A 20,889-nucleotide genomic window follows, 5' to 3' on the forward strand; every position below is an offset into this window, starting at 1 on the left:
AGGTGGGTCACTGTGGGTGTGTCCTGGAAGGGTTCATCTTCCTTGTGGGAACCCCTGACTACTTCCTGGCCACCATCAGGTAAGTTGTTTTTCTCCCTTTGTTCTTGTGCCATGATGTGCTGCCTTACCTTGGCCAAAAGCAATGCAGTTGGCTATCTATGACCAAGACCTCTGAAACTGTAAGCTCCCTAAAACTTTTCATTCTCTAAGTTGTTCTTGTCAGGTCTTTTGGTCACAGTGACTACATGCTGACTAACACATATACCCTATAATTTCCCTTATTATTAACATTATTATTATTATTAATAACAGTAGTACTAACATTGGTATTTATTGTATATATGTTACAATTAGTGAACCAATGCTAAACTATTCTTATTAACCAAATTCACAGTTTATACGGGTTTCCTTTATTTTACTTAATGGGCTTTTCTTTTCCAAGATCCCACCTGGAAGCATTACATTTAATTGTGTCTTCTTAAGTTTCTCTTGTCTATGAAAGTCTCTGAAGCATTCCTTATTTTTTGATGACTTTGAGGAGTACTTGTTGGGTATTTTGTAGAATGTCCCTCAATTGAGATTTGTCTGATGTTCTTCTCACAATTAGAACGATGTGCTAGTGATCTGTTTTTTAAAATCACATTTTATAAAAGCATTGATGTATGGCTCTTGTCACAGATGATTGGTGATGTAGCACTCAGGTAAAACTAGGGTCACTCCTAGAGTTCAGGCCACATTGAGTGACCCAGGGGAGAGGTTCATCCAGCCTCCTTTGGAGTCTAGAGACTTTTGCTCTCATGACTTTCCTCCAGTATGTTTCAGTTCCACGCCTCTCTCGTTGATCTTCAGATTTCAGGGAAGGGAATCTAATGAACTCAACTTTGGAAAAGGCAATTAGAAAATGTGGGGTGATGTCTGGTGGGTTTGCAGAGGTAGGCTTTACTGGTATGTCAGACTGGGAGACTTTTTTTTCTTTTTTAGCTTACTCACCTTCACTTCTAATTCCCAAACCCTAATTATTTTATTCTTCTTTCAGGGTATGAATTTTTCTCCTTTCTTAAGGGGGATTTCCATTTACTATCTTGTCAAACAGAGAAATCCAAGGGATGGAACTGATCTCTATTCTTTGGTTTTAATCAGAGAATAGAGCCTTATTTTTAATCAGAGAGTTCTAATCAGCTCCAGTTCTACTTCTTTTCTCCTAAATATATTCTCTTCCTGTTGCTTGCTTCAATGTTCTCTTGAAAGAGTTAGACATTGCAAACATGATTCATTGATTTGCCCATTATGATGTTCTGTGGGTAATAAATATGGAATTGCTAACTAATATCTACGTCCTTCTCCATCTGGGCATCTGCCACAGCCTCCTAACTGGCCTCCTTGCCTTCAGTCCATGCCCCCTCAATGCAGCCTGCCCATGAAACCCAGGGTTTCTAGGAGCACAGCTGACCTTATCCTTGTCTTACCCTCCACTAGCCTGGTGTGGTCTCAGGACCAGCAGTAACTGTATCATGTGAGAACTTGCTAGAAATGCAAATTCTCAGACCCCACCCAGACCTACTGAATCAGCAACCCTGGGGACAGGCCAAGTTTTCAAAACCCTTCAGGTAATTCTGAAGCATGCTAACACTGGAGAACCCCTAGCCAATGGGACAAAACACATGCTCCTACTCCAGAGGAAGCCAGCTTCTTCTCCCCCGTTTCCTGCCTTGCATTTTACATGGTAGTAATGAGGAACCTTCTGAAGTTGCCAGCACAAACCATTCCCCAGCTGATTCTCAGTTGTTTACTCAATTAGGCCCCCGTGGTGGAAAGTCTCCCCACCTGCTACCTGGCTGACTCCTACTGACACTACAACACTCAACTCGGGCCATTTCTCCAGGAAGCATCCTTCTCCACACCCTTAGGGGTTCCCTGGGAACTTGTGCCCATCTCATCATTAAACACAGCCCATCACATTAGGTTTTTCTACTTATTTCTATTTCTGCTGCTACATTATGAGTTATTTTCATGAAAAATTAGGCTTCATTCTGTGTGTGTGTGTGTGTGTGTGTGTGTGTGTGTGTGTTACTAGGGACTGAACACTGAGCTACATTCCTAGCCCCTTTTCTAATTTTCAATTTTTAAAAAGAATTTGACTGGGTCTTGCTAAATTGCCCAGGCTGACCTTGAACTTGGCTCCTCCTGCTTCAGCCTCCCTGGTAGCAGGGATTGCAGGCCTGTACCACCATGCCTGGCTTACTGCATTCATTTTTTATTCATAGTACCTAGTCCTGTGTTTGAACACATGACATATAGCTGTTTTTTTTTTTTGACAATCACTGAGTGATTTCTGAATGAGTGAGGCAATGAATGAATAAATAGTTGTCAATGTTTCTGTCACATCTATGCTTCTGTTCCTGCATTCTCCTTAACCAAGTAAAAATTCCTTTTAAATCACTGGAATGGCAAGCACAGGGAATATTAATTCTTTCCCCTTTGCTTTTTCAGGTTATTAAATACAAAACAGATTCTTCCCATCTTATTACTTCCAATTTATGTATTTTAAGGCTCCCACACTTGGTCCAAGGTCCAATCTTAGCTCCTCTCAGTCATTGACATTATCAGATTGCCAATTTGGCAGGGGCAGATTCATCTGGTTGATTTCTGTCCCTTAACAGTGGACTGGTGCATCTGAATGCATCTGAGTTTGCTTACGTGTCCTTAGGCAGATTGTGTTATCTGAATCAGTGCATGTGCTTTAAAAAAAAAAATTCTCAATGCTCTCTATGCTGCTAAGGTAGAAGTGTGTATTTAAAAGAAGCAAACATCTCACTACTCTTTCCATTTTCCTATTTCATCTTTTATTTAGGAGCCCTGTGTCTTTCCTGTATCAAAGGCATCTATATTCAGAGAAATTGGAAAATGAAACATTAAGTAGTCCTGTATAAAATGACAGAAGCAGAAAACAGAAGTTGGTTCCCAAAGTAATTTCTCTTCTTCTGCATCCATGCATCGCTGCGTAATCCAGATCTGCTCATCTGCTTTCCCATCTGCTGTAGGACGTGCACAACAGCAGTCCTTTGGGGACTGTCAGGCTATGCTGATCCAGCTACATGCATCTCCCAGCTTTCCCTGGGTCATTACAGATTGCGAATAGAACTGTACCTTCTAGTCATGGGTTTGGCTAGAACAATAATAAAACAATAAGTAATAATGATCATGACAATTTGCTCTTTTAGATTTTTTTTTTAATTTTTCAATAGGCTTTTTCTTTTGTCACATTTCCTTTTATTGTGATAGTGGAGGTGCATTTGGGAAAGTGTTAGTATTTAAAATTTATCCAGAATGAAACTGTAGCAGCAGATATTCAATTTCCTAAGGTTACATAGTGAGTTACTCATAGACCTGGAAGTAGAACCTCTTCGAATTCTCATTTAGTTACTGCATAAGAGGGAGCCAGGAAGGAAGTGGTCTGAGGGTACATTGTGCCAGGAAGTATGAAGAATATTTGTGCAGTATCAGCTCCAGGCACACTCCGATGGATGCAGGGGAGCAGTGGGTTTCAAAGCAAGAAGTGAGTCTGCTCAGCTTTGAATTTTTGCTCTTCCACTGCATAATTGTGCACACTGAGCAAGTCACTCAAACTCTCTGAACCCTAATTCCTCCTCTGTAAAATAGGGTAAGTAATAATTATCGTTTGTCATTGTTTTGCGGTTTAGATGAGTAAATGTGAAAAACGAATACTTTCACAAATGCATCTCAACTATCACAGTAAAAGGAAATGTGACAAAAGAAAAAGCCTATTGAAAAATATAAAACATCTAAGAGAAAACTATCATGATCATAATTACTTATTGTTTTTATTCTAGCTTAAAGTTAAATTATGCTTAAAGTTATAATAAGAAGCAATAAAGGTTAACTCCAATTATTATACTCAAAATTCTTCTGTGAAGACATCTCTGAGTATATTAACGAAGTCATACTACTCTGTTTTTTTCTTTGAACCTGGGGCTTATTTTTTTAATGATACAACTTAGCAGTCTAAAAACATACTTGGTAATGCTCTTTAATAATTACTATAAGTATATTCAGCTTGTCTCCTTAATTATGTTGCAAACTCCAGAGCATACTCTATGCTGTTTCTGTCTTCTGAATCACTGCCAAGCCCTTAATTAATATTTGATCTTTGGATACAATGGCTTAGATTTCACAGTTCTTCAAAAATTGTTTTTATAAAAGACTGCCAGGCATATCAGGTTTTTATATACTTTTATGTAAGTTATAGTATTTGCATTTTGTAATAACACCGTGAAAACTGGGTGCAATGGCACACACCTGTAATCCCACTGACTGGGGCGGCCGAGGCAGGAGGATTGCAAGTTTGAGGGCAGCCTGGGCTATTTAATGAGACCCTGTCTCAAAATGAAAATAAAAATAGGTGTGGGGGGAGCATCCTTGGATTAAATCCCTAGTACCAAAATAAATAAATAAATAATAAAACAACACCATGCAGGTGAGAACATTTTCTTATGCCTGTTTTACAGGTGACAGATAGGAACATCTGAGCATTTAAATAATATAATTATTAAGTTCATAGGCCAGAATTTAAACCTAGGTCCTCTGACTCCAAAATAAGACTATCTATCTATGTATGTACTACACACACATACATTAGTCTAAATTAAATGACTAACAGACCATTGAAAATGGGAGTTAAAGCAGGCATATTTACAAGGGGATAGAAATCAGGGTTTCAGTTAGAGAGTGATACAAATGGAGTTGGACCATGTCTTCCAAGCCCTCCTGGATCTCTGGGTCAAGGTCAAAATGGCCACTAGAACTTGTAGCAAGTTTCTCTTTCTTCTTGGCTACACCTACAAAGAAGCTGAGATTTTAGTAGCATGGCAGAGAAGGATTATTTTAACAACTTAAAAAATTAAAAACAAAGGAAAGCAAAAAGAAGAAAACAAACAAAATTTCACAATAATTTTCAAATATTTGTTAGGGAAGAAAGGTATTGTCCAATTATTTGGGGAAAATGCTTCTGAAATGCAAACATTTATTGTGCAGATATTTCATTGAAATAAAATAGACTTTCTGTTCAGTTTCCTAGGTCCAAGAAAGATGAACACCAATATTCTTTCGTATGTTCAGATTTGGAATATCCTCGAGTGACATTTAGAGACAGGTCCTCATTGTTGTGGCCTAGCACATGAACAGGGCCTTGTCCTCAAGGCTGCTTCTGTTTTTTTCCTCAGATTATTTTCTTCATTTCTAGAGTCAGAAAGAACAGCAGCATATGAAGTGATGGTAGGCTTTTGAAGGAAGCTTAATAAAGTAACTTTTCAAATGAGACAGCAAAGCAGAGAAAAGCCACTGGGGTGGGGGATGGGTTGCAGTGCAACAGGTGAAGTAATGGCGTGTGGAAGGCTGTCTATGGAGGACTGCTGGGGTGGGGAGGGGTTCTTATGGAACCCAGGGACAGAATTAGGTGGTGGGAACTGCCTGATTGGAGCAGGACACTTTCATTCCAGGACCTGCAGCGGGGAGGCCTGTCTCTCTGCAATCCCATTCATGCTCCTGTTTCCCACTGGCTGGACCCAACCAGGAGTCAGAAAGCCTGTTGATACTCTCTGTGGGTACAGAAAATAGTCGGTGCTGTTGGAATGTGTCTGCTTGATGTGGGTTGGAGAGGGTGGACAGAGATGAGGAGAAGGTGGTGAGGGCAACTGGAAAATTGCAGGCGTAACATTAGTGAGTCTTTGTCAGAGATGAGCATTTTATTCTGAGACACAAGGCTCTGAGAGGTCAGCAATTTCATATTCTATTTGGATGCATTTCCTGGGCATGCAGAGGGATTCTCTCCTTGTCATTTGTTCTGTGTTCTGGGAGAATGGCTCTGCTTTAGAGTTGAAGGGAAAAAAAAATTGAGTATGCTAAATAGAAATTTGTGCCCCTGCGGTTCTCTGGTATCTAAGAAGTCCTGAGTGAGGTGTGGTCATGAACCAGGAAGACAGTGATGTCTCTCTTGCTTTGTGGTCAAATAAAGGACTCCATTGTTCTTTGGAAGTATCTGCTTTGTCTTAAGAACCTGACATGTGGCTCTGTCTTTTCCACAAGTCCCTTCCCCTTTTATTTCCTTATCTGTGTTTTCCTCCTGTGCTGGCTGCAGGAGGGCAACCTGGGCATGCTCAGTCTGACTTCCTGCTAGGCTCTTTCCGACACTGAAATCTTCCAGTAATATTTGGCCACGGCAAGGAAGTTGCTGGCTCTTGTTTCTAGTATACTGTTCAGCAAAGTGGCAGCTGTCTCCTGCTTTGGGACTGAGGGTGAAAATAGCAGGCTCCCATTGCTAGTGCAGAGAGCCCTGGGAGAGAGTGCCCTAGTTCTGGTTACCTGAAGTGGTTAAGTCAGACTGGCCAACAGATTTTCCAACAAAAAGGCTTGAGAGTTTGAGAAAATTTTTTCTCTTCTCACTTGTTAGCTCTTTCTAAAATATTTGGATGAATTCACTGGTGAGGACTTTTGGGCCTGGAGATCATTTTATGGAAAGATTTTAAATTAGATGCAGTTTTTTTTTTTAATACATGACCAGTCAAAATTTTTGTATGTGTGTATACTTTCATATACACATATAAGTTGGATTTTTCAAAGGATTTACCTCTTTCATTCAAATTTTCATTGGGGGGGGTCATATAGTTGTTTATAATACATCTTTTTAAGATTTCTCTACCTCATTAATCTTTGCTCTTAAATTTATTTTGTTTGGCTTGCATGTTCTTTTCATAGTTTTATTTTTATACTATCATTTTTTTTAAAATTGATACAGATGTTCAGAGCTATGAATTCATGAATTTCTTCTGATTCCATGGATTGGTACATTTATTAGTGCTCTTTTATTTTTATAATCATTATTATTTTCAGAATTTCTATTTACATTTCTCTTGCCCAAGAGTTAGAGGCCTTTTTTTTACCCCCTTATTTTTATTTTCTAGCTTTTTTTTTTTTGCATTGTTATTGAAGTGTGCTGCTTATAATATTTCTACTGAATGGAACCCACTGATGTTTTCTTGGAACCAAAGTACATGTTCAATTTTGATTCCTTGTTCACTTGAGAAGAAGGTGTATTTTCTTTTATCGGGGTAGAGTGTTTGATGCATGTCCAAAAGGTCCACCCTTTGCTGTTCAGATATTTTAGAACCTCAATTTTTGGCCTACTTGACCTGTGTTGTATTGAGAATAGTGTGTGACAGTGTCCTATTGTTGGTGTGTTTCTTTGTATTTCTCCTTGTTTTGTCGATTACTTGTATTTTATATAGGTGGTTGCTAGGTTATTTGCTGTCTAGATATTCATGACTTGTATCTTCAATGTACTTTCAAATAATGTTAAAATGTCCTTCTTTGTCTCATTAAATGCCTTTTGGTTTGTGACCTCTTTGTTGTTGTTGGTTTGTTTTACCTGCTTCATTTTTGGTCACCCTTTTAATCTTTTTGAATTCCTCATTGTAAGTCTAGCTGATATATACTGTAGACTTAGGTTTTCCACTATACTTCAACTTGAAAATCTTTTCCATTAGTAGATAATTTTAGCCTGTTCACATTTATCCATGTGACTGTAATATTTGATCTCAAACATATTCCTTTATGTTAACTATGTACACCCTTCCACATTTACTATTTTTACTTTTCACTTGCTTTAATGTTCTTGATTTTTAAAATTTTCATTTTGGTATTTGAGAAAAATTTTAACTTTAATTCTAAATGATTTCCTTTGGGTTAATACATTTATTAGTGCTCTCAAATCCCCTTATATTTATTTATTTGTTTATTTATTTTGGTACCAGGGATTGAACTCAGGGGTACTCTACTACTGAGCAACATCCCCAGCCCTATTTTGTGTTTTTATTTAGAGATCGCGTCTCACTGAGTTGCTTAGCACCTCACTTTTGCTGAGGTTGCATTTGAACTCTGGATCTTGCTGCCTCAGCCTCTTGAGCTGCTGGGGATTTGAGGTGTGGGCCACTGTGCCTTGCAATTTCCTTTATTTTTACTTAAGTTTGAACTTCTCTCAGTTTTGAATGGTGTCATCTGACTCCCTCAGCCTGTGCAGTTAATGATGTTATTCTACTTTCTATTTTCTCCCTCTTTACTGCTATGGTTTAGGTGTCTTCCTTGGTCCTCAGCCTGTTGTGCTATTGGGAGGTGGTGGAGCCTTTAAGAGACAGAGCCTACTGGGAGGAGTTAGGTCACTGGGGTTGTGCCTTTGAAAGGGATGGCTACTGGGACCCCAACTCCTTCCTCTCTCTTTTGCTTTCTGACTTTCCTGAGGTAAACGGACCCCCCCTCTGCCGCATATTCCTGTCATGATGTATTCTGGGTTGATTTTCCCATGTGTCTACTAACAGGCCCTTTTAATTTATAGATTCATGGGATTTATTTTATTCATGGGAATACCTATTGCATTATTTTCTTAAATACGTTTGTTCCCTTTTTATTTGTTATTAAAATGCATTATTTGTAGATATCAGTGAGGTTCAGTGTGATATTTCCACACATGCTTATAGAGTGCACTGATGAAGACCATCCTCCCTTTATCCCCACACCCTTCCAAACCTATAGTCATCACTATTCTACTTTCAAATAGACATTCTAGGTTTTACACATAAGCAAGAACATGAGTTCTTGTCTTTCTGTCTGGCTTATTTAACATATGTCCTTTAGTTCCATCTATTTGGCTGCAAATGGCAAGATTTCATTCTTTGTGGTGAAATAATATTCCAATGTGTACGTATTACATTTTCTTTATTCAACTACCCTTTGATAGGCACCCGGACTGATTCCATCTCATTGCTATTTTAAATAGTTATATAGAATGCATAAAAACAAACAAAAAACCTTGATAACAAAAAAGCCACAAGTAATCCAGTTAAAAATAGGCAAATGATATGAATATATTTCAAAAGGAATACAAGTGGCCAACAGATATGTGAGATATGTTCAATATCAGTAACTTTAAGGAAAATGCAAATCCAAACTGCAAAGAGATATGATCTCATGCCAGTTAGTTTTTTTTACTTTTTTTAAAAATTTCTTTTGTAGGGAGTCCATAAAATTAATGTTCAACTTTCTTTGTCTTTCTTTTCAAATAATTTTCTCTCTGGCCCTTTATATTTCTTGTGTTTCCTATTTTCAATTTCTTTTTCTTTTTATACTTTTATTTAATGCTTTTTATGAGGAGTTCATTCAAGACTCTCTAGGAAAAAAAAGTCTACCCTTTATTGAGATTTAGACCTGTTTTCTGATATAATTTTGTTTCTTTGTTTTTTTCTTCTTTTTCTTTTTCTGTTCTTTCCTGAGTTTATTGTCCATAGAGTGGTTTGGATACAGAAACCCTAGGATGTTGTGAATTTTTTTTTTGAACTTTATGCTTTTATAACACCAGTGAAACCCTCACCAAAATGTTTTTATTTAGCTAGGCACAGCGGCACACTCCTGTAATCTCAGCTATCTGGGAGGCTAAGAGGATTGTAAATTTGAGGCCACCCTCAGCAATTTAGCAAGACCCTGTCTCAAAATAAAAAAAAAAAAAAAAAAAAAAAAACAAGAAGGGATGGGGATGTAGCTCAGTGGTAGAGTGCCCCTGGGTTCAATCCTCAGTATATATAAAAAAAAATTATTTGCTCAGTACAAACAGATGATATCTTCCAATACTAATATCTATCTTCTAGGATTGCTATAAGCATTGAATGAGTTAGTAATTGTAAAGTACTTGGAGTTGGGGTTGGCAAACTTTTTCTGTTAACAAATGTTTTTTAGCTTTGTGTTCCATAGGGTTTTTGTCACAACAATTTCAGTGTGAAAGCAGCCACAGACACTATGTAAATAAACGGGCATGGCTATGTTCTAATAAAGCTTTATTAGCCAAAATAGGTAGCAACTTAGATTTGATTCATGGGCCATAGTTTGTTGTCCTCGGGTTTAAACAAAATAATAAGTGAAATATAAATATTAATAAATGAAACTAATTGAATGAACTCCATGTAAAGGGGTATTTTTAAAGATGATTTTTTCTAACAGAGTTGTACCACAGCTTTGTCCTAAAGACAAATACAATGAGATCTGCATAAATATACATAGGTATATGCTGCAGGGCCTAACCCCTTGAACCCACATGGAAGAATGCTTATCTTGCTCATTGTGCAACAGGAAAGTCCTAACCTAGAACACTGTGTTTTGGGGACAAAGTGCTGTCAGAACACTGGAAAGCACAATTTCTTCCTGTTGGTGTGGGGTCAGGGTATGTGGCAGTTTCTGGACCCTTGGTGTCTTGACTTCTGTAAGATGATATGTGTGTATTACCCCTGGACTGTTATGACTGTTATATGTAGATCAGTACATACCTGCTATAAAAGCTGTTCTTGCTGTGCAATAAAGCAGATGCTGTTCTCTGAAAGTGTCCTGGGAGTGGTTCCTCCACACCCACAAGCTTCTCACAGTTCATGTTGGAAGGTTAAGCCCTCTAGCAGGTATACACACAGACACGAAAAACACTCACCAAACCTTCATGCACACACTCATGCACTCCTACACACTTAGCTAGTTCATATTATGGTTCAATTGAACTGCTTATTTCATTCCTCACTGACTGTCCCTTGACACTGAGAACATGCTGAATTTTATTCTCACATGCTCTGGCTCCATATGCTGGGGAAAGGCAAACTAATTTTCAGCCTGGGCACATATTCACACTAGTGTATATAAAATCATATAACATTCCTAAGGCAAATATTTGTTTGGGGGGAGGGTATTGGGGACTGCACTCAGGGGCACTCAATCACTGAGCCACATCCTCAGCCCTTTTTTGTATTTTATTTAGAGACAGGGTCTCACTGGGTTGCTTAGTCATTGCTGAGGCCGGTTTTGAACGCTCAGTCCTCCTGTCTCAGCCTTCCCAGCTGCTGGGATTACAGGCCTGCGCCACCACACAAGGACTAAGTCTAATATTGATAATGTTGATTAAGTTCTGCTTTGGACTAACTACTTCATCATTTTTTTCATTAATGATAATAATGAGGATTTGCTTCATGTCTTATTTGTCAGCTTTTTGTCACTTTCACTAAAATACACCAAAAGATCAACTTAGAGGATGAAACATTTATTTTGATCTCATGGTTTCAGAGGTTTAGTCCATGGTCACCCAACCCCATAGCTCTGGGCCCCAGGTAAGGAAAAATATTATGGTGAAAGGGCATGGCAGAAGAAAGCAGCTCAGTTTGTGAGCCTGGAAGATTGTGGAAATCATGAGATTTGGAGGGACATCTCATATTCTAATCATAACACATGTAATTATCAATATGTTCTAAAGTATCTTTCTATAAATGATCACTTTGATGCTTTTTGTTGGATGATGAATTTTGGGTTGGTTCCATTGCAAGAATGTTTGGAGTCTTCCTTGGAGTTGTGCATCACTGTTCAGATTAGTGCACCAAGATTAGTCCTAGTATCTCCAATGCAAGGACAGTGGACTAACTATAGAGATGCATGCTTGTATACACCTTCTCCATTAATTGCAATACATGGTGGTAACTAGACTCAGAAAGACGTCTACTGGGAGACTTGGAGTGGGAGCAATTTCTTCCCTTGCATTTGTACTGTACCCAAGGCAGGTGGGAGTTTTATTAATCCTTTGGGTGATGGTCAGAGCACTGATGATGCAGACAACAATGAAGAATAATTAGGTTTGCCTTCAAACACAGAGAAGAGACTGATTTGTGCCACATGATGAGTTTTGGCCACCTAGGGACTTGAACATTTGAGTTTCCTGAGCCACTGCTGATTTTAGAAGTCCCACCTGGTGAAGGAATATCTTTACTTCCCAGGATGCAATCATAGGCAGGCCCTAACACAGCTAGAAAATCTGCTGACTGTAATCAGTGAGTCAACCAGCTGTTCCTAAAACAAGCTGACTGTCGATGTGCTCTCCTGCTCAAGTCAGACTCAATGTGGAAGAATAAGGAGTTCATTCAGTAATAGCGGAGCTGACTCCCCCCCCCCCCCAGATCCAGAGGCGAAATTAAAGCAATACAACATTTTTGCCAGTTACATTCTGTTTGGAAAAGATGAATCATCCTCATGTTTGTACTCAAAGGCATCTAGTTAGAGGCAAGATGATTTGCAGAGTAATTTTGTCTGCAGGAATCACCTTTGACAGCAGATCAATATCAGTATATGTGTTTGCTCTGGTGAGGAAGAAAAAAAGTATACATCTTGCTGGTCAGGCTGGAGAAAGCTTGAGTTGCTACTTCTCAAATATATTATTGCAATATTTTTACCTAAGTCAAAAGGTCATATACCATAACATTTAAAATGCTAACAAAAATCTTCATTAATGGTTTGAGTAAGCCCCAGTAATAACCTAACACAGCTGCTTACTCTCCCTTTAATCAGTTTCAAATGGGTTGAGATTGCAGTTTAAAATGCATCTATTTCCTGGATTTCTTCCCCTTTATCTTTCAGGTTCTGGATGAAGGAGTCTGGGGGCAGGCAAGAAGGACTGAAGGAAGCCGCCCAAAAGCAGAGCCAGTGTCAAGGACATGAAATGAACTTCAGAGGCCTGGGTTACTCACTGATTTATGTAGCTTTGGTGGCTAGGGAAGGATGCATGAAAACATTTCTGTACACAGGAATCATCTTCAATAGCAGCATTTTCAGTGCAAGCTAAGGATAGAACTGATTGGTGGAAAATTTCATTGAACTTTAGATAAAAATGAAAGTGAGCAAGATTATTTCTATTCATTTTTATTATGAGAGAGTGAATATCATTGGCCAATTAAAATATTGAATGCTTTTTTTTTTTAGTTTGGGGCCAGAATGACACATAATAATACAACAAATTCAAAGAAATTTATGCCCAAAGAATTCTTTAGTTGTCTTAGTATTTTGCTTCCTCTCTTTCAGAGGGCTAGGCTCAGTAAGGACAGAGCCATGTTTTGTAATGGTTCTCTTTCATGATTTTTCTCATTTGCTAACCATTTGTGTAGATCTGAAAATTCTGTAAACTAGTCTGTCTTTTTGATTATACATGCAAAACCACTGCTGCATGATTGTTAATTATTTTAATTGACCATTCCTGCTTTCTTTACTATGCTATTATCATGGGAGTGGGTTAGTTATCTAGTGAGTTGGTTATCTTAGGAGTGGGTCAGTTATTATTGACAATGACTTTGTTATAAAAGTAAGCTCTCTTTCTCCCACATGCTTACTGGCTTTCTGTCATGGGATAAGGTAGCAAAAAGACCCTCACCTCATGATGGCACTTTGACACTGGATTTCCCTGCCTCTGGACTATAAGAAATAAGGGTATTTTTAAAATAAATTATCCAGTTTCTTTTTTTTGTTATACCAGCACACACATGAGGACTCTCTGAAAGCCACTAAGCACTGTAAACTGACTATACCCCATGTCTAACTAGCTTCAAACCTGTGTTGTTAACTTCAGCCCGAGGGTGTCCTCTGAAGAGTGAGAACGACAGCATTTTCTAAGCCATCATAAAATGTGACAGCCATTCCAAAGGTAGCCAAGTGACAAGCCCTTAAAAGGGCTGAGAATGTATATTGGCTCTGAAAAATGACTGAAAATGGAACCAGCAACAAAATAAGAACTGTTCCTAGGAGTCTTGTGGCTTTTTTCTGTCATGCCCTTATAGCTGTACTTATTTCTAGGATCTAAAATTTGGAGGCTTGTGTTCATGTTGTCCAATTTGATATCTCCCAGAAAACATGGAGTGTGGAGCAAGGAACTGGCACTTTTTTTCCCAAAGATGACGTTTGCTCAGTGTGACAGCCCTTTCCCAGTTCTATTTTAAAATTCTAAAGAGGATTTACCTATGTCTAGAACTACCTAGAAACTTCCTATAAGAGCTGATCAGTTGGCATTTGCCATGATGCTGAAGCAAAGTTATCAATCCTCTTTTGACATTTTCCTTGAGGTCAGTTGGCCCAAGTGGTTGAAAGGATGAAGCTCTGCAGGGTCACTTAGATTCCAGGATGGCATTTGGACTGCAAGGGACATTCAGAGAAGGTCCACCATTTTCTTGATGAAGTTCTGGAGGTGTCAGCCGAGGCAACATTGGATTCTCCGAGCATTTCTCTCTTTCATTAGCAGAGGTAATTGGAATTGACGGGAGAGCCACAAGTGATTGCTTTCCTGGCCTCTTGGCCACCCTAACTCCTTCCATCATCAAATTAATTGTAGTTCACGAGGCAATTGTTTAAATGGCAGGGAACATTTAGAACCTGAACAGAATGCCTGGGAGAAAGGTTGCAATGTGGAGAGGAGAATTAAAGAATTCACATAGCTAGGTCTATTCAGGTCAGAGCCATTACATGACTCTTAAGAGACAAAGTACTGCAGGAGCTGGCCCAAGGAGCTGAATGAATGCCAGGGAGGAGGTCAGAAGAAGGCAGAGCCTTCAAGGGCAGTTGCAGTACCAGAAGCAGGTCATAACTGCAGCAGCTCTAAGACGAAAATGCAATGTTGAAGCAGAGGTGTAAATTACTTTACGTTGTAAATTGGTGGTGGTTGTCGTTGTTAATATTATTTGGCTGTGATGGTGATTGGGAGAGTGTGGAGCTGGGATTTATAGAGACTTAGAGCAAAATATCCTTCAAGGAACACTAATTCAGTTGGAAGTTAATAGGCGTTAAGAGAAAAAGAAATGAGATATGTTGGTCAAATAATTCTGGGAATTTTGACTGTCAAATAACCATGTGTTTCTCAAACCTTCAATATATATTTATGTGATTGAAATCCATGAGGTTTGTGTATCAGATGCAGGGTTTCCCCAGATTATCAGAGCATGAAACTAATCACAGCAGACCATCACTACACAGTTAGTCTTCAGGGGAACAAATTTGAGGGGATGTTGGTCTAATGCATGTAATACTATCTTGAAAATCAAGCTGGAGGGAAGTACTCAATTCTGATTTCTAGATATTTTAGCCAGTACAGAAAAGGGTAAAGAAGGTCAGAAAAATGGATATTTACCAACTTCACAATTTTTCCCAATCCTGGATCCAGCACCAGTATTTAAAATAAAATTCTAAAGTTATAAGAAAAAACTGAGGAATATAGTATATAAAAACAGTGGTCAGTTAATCTCTGGATAAAAAGAGAGATTCAAATTTAAGTCCAGCATTTAGAAATTCTGGAACAATTAGATTGGGTTCTCTTGTTTCAAGATTATTTCTTAATGGTTTTGTGGGATATGTTTTGTGGCATTCATGAGGACTGGATGCCATTGGGGTGGAGGGGAGGCAATCAGTTATGTCATCTAGGCTTTCTAAGTTGTTATGGTTTGGATATGAAGTGTCCCCCAAAAGCTCAAGTGTGAGATAATGCAAGAAGGTTTGGAGGGGAAAGGATTGGGTTATGAAAGCCTTAACCTAATCAGTGAATTGATTCCTAATGGGATTAACTGAATGGGAAATGGAGGCAGGTGGGGTGTGCTGGAGGAAGTGGTTTGTTGAGGGCGTGGCTATGGAGTATATATTTTGTATCTGGAGAGTGGAGTCTCTTTCTCTCTGCTTCTTGATCATCACATGAACTGCTCTCCTTTGCCATATTCCTCCGCCATGCTGTTCTGCCTCACCTGGAGCCCGAGAGATGGAGCTGGCCTTCTATGACTAAGATATCTGAAACTGTGAGCCCGCAAATAAACCTTTGCTTCTCTACAGTTGTTCTGGTTGGGTGTTTCAGTCACACTAGCAAAAAAAAGCTGACTAAAATATACGTCTCGAGGGGCTCCTCATTAAGCTGAATATGTTACTGGTCCAATAGTTGCTGGGGTGGAAGCTGAGGGAATTCTGTGTGGTAAGCTTGTTTTGAGCAGTGTCTTTGAATTAGGAGAGGATTCTTGGCTGGAATTGTGGAAAAGACAGGAGAAATATGATCAGCTGATTTCACATGTTGAGTTTTGGTGCTGACCAAAAGGTGCGTGCTTACTGGTTTGTGAGCTCTGAATTTCTCTAGAACTTGGTATTCTGATTGGAACTTGTACCAAATTTGTGTAGAAAGAATATATGGTATAGTGGAAAAAACAAAACAAACTTTAGAAATCCAGAGCCAATCTCTTTTTTTATGCCACTAATTAGGACTTTGGAATACCACTCAATTCGTTTGTAGGTTAGTTTTCTTGTCTCTAACACAGGTATAATGATATGACCTGCTCTACTCTACTCTTGTAGATAATCACTCCGTTTCTTAATTCAGCAAATATTTTTGAAGACCTTGTTTTGTCCTAGACACTCTTCTAGGCATGGGGGTTGGAGTACACCAACTGAATAAAATAGAGTTTAATGTTCCTGTGGGGAAGGTAGATAGCACCTAAATAAATCCATAAGATAGTGAAGAGTTGTTATAAAGAATAAAGCAGTATTAGGTGAGAGAAAGGCACCCCAGAGGATATGAAGTTTTAAAGTAGGAGACTGAGCCAATAAATACCATTTAAAATATTTTTCATAATTTTCCATGGGAATTTATTTATAAGATAACAATAACTATAACTTACAGGTTTGTAGATTTTATTCCTGTCCTATATAATTACTTTTGTAAAAACATTAGTGCATTATAGTTATACATAATATGGGATTTATTTCAACTTAATCATATGTGCATGGAATATGATTTGCTCCATTTCAGTCCCCAGTACTTCCTCTTTCCCTCCCCTCATCTCTCCCCTTGTTCCCCTTCCTCTACACTACTGAAGTTCCTTCTATTTATTTTTTTAATTAATGATTTATAGATATGCATAAAGGTGAAATTCACTATTGTATACTCATATATGTGCACGCATCATTTGGTCAGTTTCATTCCATAGTCCCTACCTTTTCCAATCCCCACTCCTCTGCTCTTATCCCCTTCCTCTATGCTGCTGATCTCCCCTCTATTTTCATGCCCCCCCTTTCCTCCTTATTTTGCTCTAGCTTCTGCATAGGAGAGAAAACATTTGACTCTTGACTCTCTGAGTCTGGCTTATTTCACTTATGATTTTCTCCATTTCCATCCACTTATTAGCAAATATCATAATTTCATTCTTTATGGCTGAGTAAAACTCTATAGTGTATATATGCCACATTTTATTGATTCATTCATCTGTTGACAGGCACCTAGGCTGGCTCCATAACTTGACTATTATTATTCAAGTTCTATAACTTGAATTGTGCCGTTATAAACATTTATGTGGCTGTATCACTATAGTATGATGATTTTAGTTCTTTTGGATAAATACCAAGGAGTGGGATATCTGGGCAATGTGGTGAGTCTATTCTTATTTTTGGAGGAATGTCCATACCACTTTCCAAAGAGGTTGTACTAATTTGCAGTCCCATCAACAACGTGTGAGAATACCTTTTCTCCTATATCCTTGCCACATTTATTACTATTTATATTATTGATGATTGCTATTCTAATTGGAGTGAGAAGAAATCTCCATGTGGTTTTGATTTGCATTTCCCTGATTGCTAAGGATATTGAACACTTTTTCATGTTTTTGTTGTCCATTTATATTTCTTCTTTTGAGAAATGTCTGTTTAGTTATTTTGCCCATTTATTAATTGGGTTATTGGTGTAAGTTTTTTTTAGTTCTATGTTTATTAATCTCCTATCAGAGAAGCACTTGCAAAGATTTTCTCCTATAGGCACTCTTTTCACATTCTTGTTTCTTTTATTGTGCAGAAGTATTTTAATTTGATGCCATTACTATTTATTCTTGAGCTATAGGGATCTCAGTAAGGACATAATAACTCTGGCTAGAGTTTCAAGGACTGTGTTGAGCAGCAGTGGTGAGAGTGGACATCCTTATCTTATTCCTGATTTTAGAGAAACTTCTTTCAGTTTTTCTCTGTTCAGTATGATGCTGTCTTTGGGTTTGCAACATACAGCCTTTGTGATGTTGAAGTAAGTTCTTTCTCCAGTGTTTTTCACATAAATGAGTGCTGGATTTTGTCAAAGGCTTTTTTTGCATCTATTAAGAAAATCATATGATTTTGTCCTTAATTCTATTTACATGGTGACTTATATTTATTGATTTGCATATGTTGAATCACCCTTGTGTCCCTGGAATGGAACCTACTTGATCATGATATATTATCTTCTGAATGTGTGTTTTTATTATTTATTTATTTATTGTTTTTTAATTTGTTCTAATTAGTTGTACATGTATTTTGAATGTGGTTTTTCAGTATCTTATTAAGGATTTTTGTGACTATGTTCATTAGGGATACTGGTCTGTAGTTTTCTTTCCTTGATGTTTCTTTGTCTGGTTTTGCTATCAAGGTGATACTAGCTTTATAGAATGAATTTGGGAGTGTTCCATCCCTTTCTATTTCATGGAATAATTTGAGGAAGACTGACATTAGTTCTTCTTTAAAAGTTTGGTGGAACTCAGCTTAGAGTCCATCTGGTCTTGGGGTTCTCTTTGTTGGAAAGTTTTTAAATTACTGCTTCATTCTCATTGCTTGATATTGGTCTGTTCAGGTTTTGTATATCCTCATGGTTCAACTTGGGTAGGTCACATGGATCTAGAAATATGTCAACATACTCTAGGTTTTCCTGTTTATTGGAGTATAAATTTTCAAAAGTTATTGATGATCCTTCATATTTCACAAATGTGTATTATTTCTCTTTTCATCTATAATTTTGCTGATTTGGGTCTTCTTTTGGTTAGTTTGTTAGTGGTTTATCAATCTTGTTTATCTTTTCAAGAATTCTTTGTTGCATTGATCATTTGTATTTTTTTAAATTCTCAATTTCATTAATTTTGTCTCTGATCTTAATTATTTCCTATATTCTACTGATTTTGTTCTTCCATTTCCAGGGCCTAGAGATGTAACATTCGATTATTCATTTAGGAACTTTTTTTTTCCTTTTTTTTAATTTGTTTTAATTAGTTACACATGACAGTACAATGATCTTGACATATCGTACATTTGAATCAGATGAGATATAATTTCTCATTTTCTGAGTGTACAGGTTGCAGAATCACATTGGTCATGCAGTCACGTATATACCCACAGCAATAATAATGTCTATTTTATTCTGCTGTCCTTCCATTCCCCCCTTCCCCTCCCCTCCCCTCCCATAACTTTTCTCTACCCAATCTAATGTGACACACTTCTTTTTGTTTTTCCCCCTCACATCGTCATACCTGAATTCTGTATAACGAAGGGGGTCTCCTTCCCTCTTCCATGCAATTCCCATTCTCCCTTCTTTTCCCTCCCACCTCTCTTCCCTATCTAGAGGTAATCTTCTTCTCATGCTCTTCCTCCCTACCCAATTTTGAGTCACCTCCCTTATATCAGAGAAGACATTTGGCATTTTTTTTGGGGGGGGGATTGGCTAACTTCACTTAGCATAATCAGCTCTAATGCCATCCGTTTCCCTGCAAATGCCATTATCTTGTTATTTTTTAGGGCTAGTAATATTCCATTGTGTATAAATGTCACATTTTTTTTTATCCATTGAAGGGCATCTAGGTTGGCTCCATGGTCTAGCTATTATGAATTGTGCTGCTATAAACATTGATGTGGCTGTGTCCCTGTAGTATGCCATTTTTAGGTCTTTTGAGTATAGTCTAAGAAGAGGAATAGCTGGGTCAAATGGTGGTTTCATTCCCAGTTTTCCAAGAAATCTCCATACTGCTTTCCAAATTGGCTGCACCAATTTGCAGTCCCACCAGAAATGTATGAGTGTACCTTTTCCCCCGCCGAATCCTCGCCAGCACTTGTTGTTGTTTGACTTCATAATGACTACCATTCTTACTGGAGTGAGATATCTTAGAGTAGTTTTAATTTGTATTTCTCTGATTGCTAGCAATGGTGAGCATTGTTTCGTGCACCTAATAGAAGAAAAAGTAGGCCCTAATCTCCATCACGTGGGGTTAGGCCCCAAGTTCCTTAATAAGACGCCAATAGCACAAGAATTAAAACCAAGAATCAACAAATGGGATGAATTCAAACTAAAAAGTTTTTTCTCAGCAAGAGAAATAATATGTGAAGTGAGTAGGGAGCCTACATCCTGGGGACAAATTTTTACCCCTAACCCATCAGATAGAGCTCTAATCTCTATTTTTTTAAACATAGGAACTAAATACTATAAACTTTCCTTTTATAACTTCCTTGATACTGTCCCAGAGATTTTGATAAGTTGTATTTCGGTTTTCATTAGTTTCTACGAATTCTCCCCCAATTTCTTTTACAATCCATTCCTCATTTATAAGTGTATTGTTTAATCTCTTGGTGTTAAATGTTTTCTGTTTTTATTTTATTATTGATTTCTTATTTTATTCCATTATAATCTGATAGGATGCAAAGAACTTTCTCTATTTTTTTTTGTATTGCAAAGACTTTCTTAGTTTCATAATATGATTATTTTAGAGAAGTTTCCATGTGCTACTGAGAAGAAAGAAAATTAAGTTATTAGTGAATAACATTCTATAAATATATTTTAAGTCCCTTTAATTAATAGTAATTTTTTTAGAATTGAAGAGTCTTTACTTTATATCTAGATGACCTATCTCTTGGTGAGAGAGGTGTGTTGGAATTACCTAGTATTATCGTATTGGATTTTATTTGATATTTTTTAATATTGAGCAGGGTTTGTTGTATGTATATAAGTGAACTGACACTTGGGGCATATATATTTACAAGCATTATATCTTATTGTTGGGTGATTCCCTTATCCAGTATGATGTGAACTTCTTTGTCTCTTCTGATGAATTTTGGCTTGAAATCTATGTTAGATATGAGAGTAGCCTCTCCTGCTTGCTCTGTTTCCACTCTGACATTTGCATAATTTATTCTTTCTCATCCTTTTACCTTCAGCCTGTGGATATCTCTGCTTGGAGGGTG

Source organism: Marmota monax, unplaced genomic scaffold (assembly GCF_021218885.2).
Source record: "Marmota monax isolate L192 unplaced genomic scaffold, Marmota_monax_Labrador192_F-V1.1 WCK01_AAM20220418_F8-fsc00413, whole genome shotgun sequence".
Taxonomy (NCBI): Eukaryota; Metazoa; Chordata; class Mammalia; order Rodentia; family Sciuridae; genus Marmota; species Marmota monax.